The sequence below is a fragment of the Pimephales promelas genome, chromosome 3 (assembly GCF_988280905.1).
Source record: "Pimephales promelas chromosome 3, fPimPro1.hap1.1, whole genome shotgun sequence".
In the NCBI taxonomy this organism is placed as follows: domain Eukaryota; kingdom Metazoa; phylum Chordata; class Actinopteri; order Cypriniformes; family Leuciscidae; genus Pimephales; species Pimephales promelas.
This window is the reverse complement of record NC_142771.1, coordinates 25,866,820-25,874,106: the sequence shown is the minus strand read 5'-3', so window position 1 is coordinate 25,874,106 and position 7,287 is coordinate 25,866,820.

Below are 7,287 nucleotides of genomic sequence, written 5' to 3'. Positions count from 1 at the left end.
TCATCAAAAGAGCTCCACTTCTGTTCTCAGCATCTTAACCTTGTCAAAACAAGAGTATGAAGATCTCCAAACCGTCTTCACCTGTGCAGTCATACATGCCAACATGGACGATATAGGATCTCCATTAGAAGTTTCAACCAGCAAAGGTAAACAGAATGTCCAGTTTGTGTCCATGATTATAATTGATAACTTGTATCTGTTCATTTGTATATTATTAGTGCTTATGCTCAGTGTTGCCCACTTGTCAGATAATCTGTCTTTGATGTTTTTGTTCATCGGTCATTGTTCTGCTTGTATCACTTTACTGCATGGGTCAAACGTCCAAGCCAAATTTCACTCAAAACTATGTTTAATTTGTTATTGCATGAAAATAAATATGAACAGAAACTATAGTCATCATAATATCATAGTGAGAAAAAACAATATTTTTTTATGTGAAAACAATAGTTTTCAAAGTCATATACTTTCTTTCTCCCTTGTAGCTAAATTCACACTGATGATGAAGCCACCCATTGAGAGAGAACTATTTGTCAATAATAAAGTTGTCTTGGAAGCAGTTGTTTCTGGAGATGTACAAAATACAGTCCAAGATACTTCAGTGTCATGTACAGTGAAGAATACACCTGTAAATAGTGATAATATCATACCAGGAAATGTCTTTACTGACACTTCAAACTTGTGGATAAGAATCCACAAAGTCACCATTGATAAAAATTCATGGTTTGATGGAGAAATAGTCACCTGCACCGTCCGTGACACAAATAATAAAAGAGACATCGAGCAGGAGATCTATTTTGATAAAGGAGGTAAGTCAATGTTACTTCCAAATAATTGACTTTGTGGGTGTATGTGCATTTATAGATGCAATTATACTTTTTTAAAATACTTTTCATGAAAATTAAATACAACAAGTTTTCTTGCAAAAACTGCAAGCCCATTTGAAATGGTTTTGCTGTCAAAAAGCTTAGACTGTCTTGATGCACTATTGTTATTCATTATTGTTTGATTCTTCTGTTTGTTTAATGAACCTTAATCACTTCCTTTAATTAAGATGGACAGAAACCCACTGTTACCATTTACAAACCTGATACTAACAACAGTGTCAGCGACAGTGTCTCTCTGGTGTGTGAGGTCACAAGTCACAAACTGGGTGATGTCTATATCATGTGGAAAGTGGACGAAGGGCCTTCCATAGAGGCCAGAACCAGTGCTCCTATTCATCAAAAGAGCTCCACTTCTGTTATTAGCATCCTAACCTTGTCAAAACAAGAGTATGAAGATCTCCGAACCATCATCACCTGTGCAGTCATACACGCCAACATGGACGATATAGGATCTCCATTAGAAGTTTCAACCAGCAAAAGTAAACAGCCAGAATGTCAAGTTTGTGTCCATGATTATAAATGCTAACTTGTATCTGTTCATTTGTATATTTTCCAGTGCTTATGCTCCCTGTCAGCCCATTCTCACACCCAAGGCGTCACTTAACTGACGCCTTGGGAAGCATTTGAGATGGTCCTCACTGCGGAACATGAAATCCATGGGGAGGAGTCGGATCCAGATCCAACTCCTCCCACCTTACATACACCTAAACCTAACCAACTCCGCCCCCTGATCCCTAAACCCACCCCTAATCCTTAAACCCAACCCTAATCCTACCCATCTCCACCCCTTGGATCGTGATCCGACTCCTCCCCGTGGATCTCATGTTCTGCATTGAGGTGCTACTGAAGCATTTGGACATGCTTCAATATCTGACGCTTTAGGCGCCCTTTAGCGTCAGTTAGATGACGCCGTAGGATCGCGTCATGTAAGTGACGCTAAAGGGCGCCTAAAACGTCAAATATTGAAGCATGGTCAAAGGTGACGCCTTGGGGTGAAAATGCGTTGTCCCTGTTGCTCTCTTGTCAGATTATGTCTTTGATGTTTTCAATGTGAAAACAATAGTTTTCAAAGTCATACTTTCTTTCTCCCTTGTAGCTAAATTCACACTGATGATGAAGCCACCCATTGAGAGAGAACTATTTGTCAATAATAAAGTTGTCTTGGAAGCAGTTGTTTCTGGAGATGTAAAGAATACAGTGGAAGATGCTTCAGTGTCATGTACAGTGAAGAATACACCTGTAAATAGTGATAATATCATACCAGGAAATGTGTTTACTGACACTTCAAACTTGTGGATAAGAACCCACAAAGTCACCATTGATAAAAAAACATGGTTTGATGGAGAAATAGTCACCTGCACCGTCCGTGACACAAATAATAAAAGAGACATCGAGCAGGAGATCCATTTTGATAAAGGAGGTAAGTCAATGTTACTTCCAAATAATTGACTTTGTGGGTGTATGTGCATTTATAGATGCAATTATACTTTTTTAAAATACTTTTTATGAAAATTAAATACAACAAGTTTTCTTGCAAAAACTGCAAGAAATGGTTTTGCTGTCAAAAAGCTTAGACTGTCTTCATGCACTATTGTTATTCATTATTGTTTGATTCTTCTGTTTGTTTAATGAACCTTTATCACTTCCTTTAATTAAGATGGACAGAAACCCAACGTTACCATTTACAGTCCTGATACTAACATCATTGTCAGCGACAGTGTCTCTCTGGTGTGTGAGGTCACAAGCCATAAAATGAGTGATGTCTATATCATGTGGAAAGTGGGCGAAGGGCCTTACATAGACGCCAGAACCAGTGCTCCTATTCATCAAAAGAGCTCCACTTCTGTTCTCAGCATCCTAACCTTGTCAAAACAACAGTATGAAACTACCGTCTTCACCTGTGCAGTCATACACGCCAACATGGACGATATAGGATCTCCATTAGAAGCTTCAACCAGCAAAAGTAAACAGCCAGAATGTCCAGTTTGTGACCATGATTATAAATGATAACTTGGATCTGATCATTTATTCATTTTCCAGTGCTTATGCTCTCTGTTGTTCACTTGTCAGATTATCTGTCTTTGATGTTTTTGTTCATCGGTCATTGTTCTGCTTGTATCACTTTACTGCATGGGTCAAACTTATAAGCCAAATTTCACTCAAAACTATGCTTAATTTGTTATTGGATGAAAATAAATATGAACCGAAATTATAGTCATCATAATATCATAGTGTTAAAAAACAATAGTTTTCAAGAGCAAAAATGTATTCTGACCTGCATGATTGTAATGGTTTTGTTAAAATTGCGCATTTATGTTTTGTCTTGTGCTTACTGTAGCCTTTCCATGTCCTCTGATATAACAGTGTCATGTTCTATGTTTCAAATCAAAAATATTTAATTTTGGTTTGACATTTGTTGTTTTACAATTTTAAGCAATAAATCTTTGTGTTTGCAACTTTGCATGATTTAGTCCAGCTCTCATTTAAATCAGAAACTTTGTATGCCTTACATTCCAACGCATTCTCACCCCAAGGCGTCACCTTTGACCATGCTTCAATATTTGACGTTTTAGGCGCCCTTTAGCGTCACGTACATGACGCGATCCTACGGCGTCATCTAACTGACGCTAAAGGAAAGCGTCTGTCAGAGGACGCGGTTAGGTTTAGGTGTGGGGTGGGGGTAGGGTACACGCGATCCTAGGGCGTCATCTAACTGACGCTAAAGGGCGCCTAAAGCGTCAGATATTGAAGCATGTCCAAATGCTTCCCAAGGCGTCAAATAAGTGACGCCTTGGGGGTGAGAATATGGTCCTTTTTCACCAGTATTTTAGAGAAATTAATTAATGCACATAGTAAAGCCACTTATGGCCAAAGTCCATAGACCACCAAAGTCACCAGTAAATATTGACATTTATAATCAATATGGTATGTGTTGGTTTATTTTTATAAAGTATATGGTAAAATGCAGAAACAATGGGTAAGAGACAGGACAATGTTATATGTTTGTCACTTCTGTGTACATTTAGCAGTCTGTGCAAATGAATGTATGTGAGTACATGCTGGTAGTACATGAGCTTTATTATACAGTAACCAGAAGACTTTATATTCAGGATGTGTGATTTATGTTTGCATATAAGTACTGGACTAAATGCTTATCCTGTTCATATGTTCTATGAGCAAGTGTTTTCTTTTCCAGGGGAGCCACCAGAGCCGGAGAAGGGCTTTGCTCTGAATTGTAATAAAGATGTTCTGGAGGAGGATGAGTTCAGAAGTCTCTGGTCCACTGCCACTTCCTTCATCTTCCTATTCCTCTTTTCTCTGACATACAGCGCTCTACTTAGTCTTTTCAAGGTAACCCAAACATTACTAAACTGACTGCAGAGCATTTTTGATGGTACATAAGATACTTATGTACCAGATACTTGGATTGCATTATGTAACTAATATGGGTTTTTATTATTGATCTTATTGACTTTTTTTTTCCAGATGAAGCACTCATGATTTTTATAAAGAACTTCTGAAGACTCCAAGGTTTCTTATTCTGATGTTGAATCTACATAATTTGCCTCTATTCACACATTTTTAAAGACATTGACAAATATGTAATCAGTCTTCACACTCTTCAATAAAGTCTTATTGTGTCTATTCTTTATTATTTCAGGTTATCTAGATTACTTTCCTTCAGATATTTTATGTGGCCAGAGACATTATCTTGAAGTTTCAGTAGATGTTACAGGGATAGATCCTTCAGAACATAAAATGTGTGAGTATTACGTATATACATACATACACAGAAAAAAAAAAATGGTGAAATTGCAAAATGTAATTATGTTATTGCAATAAAAGACAAGTCACACAATAAGTAGAAAGACTGAAATATTTTCTTAAAAAAAATACTTTTTTCATACTCCAGTAAAAAAAAAAAAATCTTAATCAAGTTTTAATCATAAATCAATTTAATCATTTAATTTAATTGTTTAATTTTTCCAAAAATATTTTTTTATTACTTTAGAGGGCAAATATCAACGCATTCTCACCCAGCCCATTCTCACTCCCAAGGCGTCACTTAACTGACGCCTTGGGAAGCATTTGGACATGCTTCAATATCTGACGCTTTAGGCGCCCTTTAGCTTCAGTTAGATGACGCCGTAGGATCGCGTCATGTAAGTGACGCTAAAGGGCGCCTAAAACGTCAAATATTGAAGCATGGTCAAAGGTGACGCCTTGGGGTGAGAATGCGTTGTCAATATTTGATGTTTTAGGCGCCCACTTACATGACGCGATCCTACGGCGTCATCTAACTGACGCTAAAGGAAAGCGTCAGTTAGAGGACGCGGTTAGGTTTAGGTGTGGGGTGGGGGTAGGGTACACGCGATCCTAGGGCGTCATCTGACTGACGCTAAAGGGCGCCTAAAGCGTCAGATATTGAAGCATGTCCAAATGCTTCCCAAGGCGTCAGTTAGGTGACGCCTTGGGAGTGAGAATGGGCTGGTATATGCGGGTCTTCGACAAAGCTTCAAAAAACTTTTCGAAAACATATGCAATGCGTATGTTTGAGTCATGAACAGTTTAAACAAGTTCAGTTTTTAACTAACATTTCAAAGTGTTTAAATAAAAATATTTTATGTCAGGTGGTACAATCAAATATAGTTGTACCACCTGACATGGAAAGTGTACCAACCTACCCATACTTGAAATCAGCTGTTTTACCAGTATTGGAGAGAGACCTACAGATCTTTTCACTCTGCCACGGGATCTCTGGATGCTGCATTATTATGTTTACTGTTATTAACTCATCAATTACAGCCCATTCTCACTCCCAAGGCGTCACCTAACTGACGCCTTGGGAAGCATTTGGACATGCTTCAATATCTGACGCTTTAGGCGCCCTTTAGCGTCAGTTAGATGACGCCCTAGGATCGCGTGTACCCTACCCCCACCCCACACCTAAACCTAACCGCGTCCTCTGACTGACGCTTTCCTTTAGCATCAGTTAGATGAAGCCATAGGATCGCGTCATGTAAGTGACGCTAAAGGGCGCCTAAAACGTCAAATATTGAAGCATGGTCAAAGGTGACACCTTGGGGTGAGAATGCGTTGTCAATTCACAATCAAAGAGCCACGTTTGCAGTTGTGCCACCCTGACATTTTAGAATAAACTAATTACTAGACAAAAGTTTTTCAATTATCTCAACAGTTTTACAATAAATCTACTGATATTCATAAAATGTGTTTCTAAAGGTTTCAAACCTGAAATGATTCCATAGCATTTAGTTGTCAGTCATTAGTCCATGTGTGCATTCAAGCCCTCGTGTTTGCCTTGTGTGTTTGAAAAGTATTGTTTCGTGTAACTGCTGTTAGTAAGCGCCATGTCTATGTCTGAGTTTCATGCCATGCCTTGCCTTTGTTTGATCTTGTTTTTGGGTATTAATAAAACTGCACTTTTCTGGAACTTGCCTTCAGTGGACTCCTTATTACAGTTCATTTGTTCAGACAGTTGCACCACTTGACATATTGGAGATTTAGGATAAATCACAATAATAAGTATTATTTAATTGTACTAAAAAATAATTCAAACTAAATTGGTTTTATAGAATGAAATGATATATGCCATGCATTTATCATATTATTTCAAACTTGGACACAAAAATATGCACGTCATGTCATTTACCCATACATTTCAGAAGAACTGATTAGAGCAAATCTAACAAAACCAAACCAAACTGATTAAAGTCAAGCTTTCTAACATCATTGGAAAATCCAAAAGATAGAGATGTTTTAAAAATGTATTTCTGTTCTCTAATTTGTTCTGAATTAAAGACTGATTCAAACTGCACACAATGACATATTCCTAGAAAAGTTTTAGTTTAGGGTACTATGCAATGGAGATGTTTTTCTCAGTTTCGGTTGTTGTATGTATTTGAATATTTTGTCTCTGGGGATTGAGAATCACCGAAGCAGACATAGCAGCTGCAAACGAGCGCTCAAGAAAACGTTTTAATAATAGCCAAACTGTAATAAACTTCTCTACACACAATATCTAACAATTAAGCTTGATGAGCTAAACAATTCAAAACAATTTGCAATACTGTAAAATGTAAATGTTTTTATTGTAACAACATCCTCTTTATGTGCAGTCTTCTTTACAACTAATACTTAAGATTTACTTGAATTATATTTTGTCCAATTATCCAATATGTCGCTTGAAACATTTGCTGAGAATTTGGAATGTTGCAATAAAAAATTACAATAATTAATCTTTCTTTGCTTTTATGCAAACTTTGGGTGTTTACTTTGACTAAAGTTCTCTCAAAGGAATTTCAGAATGTCGGAATTAGATCTATTCGAGAGCATCAGAGTCTGTTTTTCTTCCTCTTTCCTCCCACACACCTGCTGAAGTGAA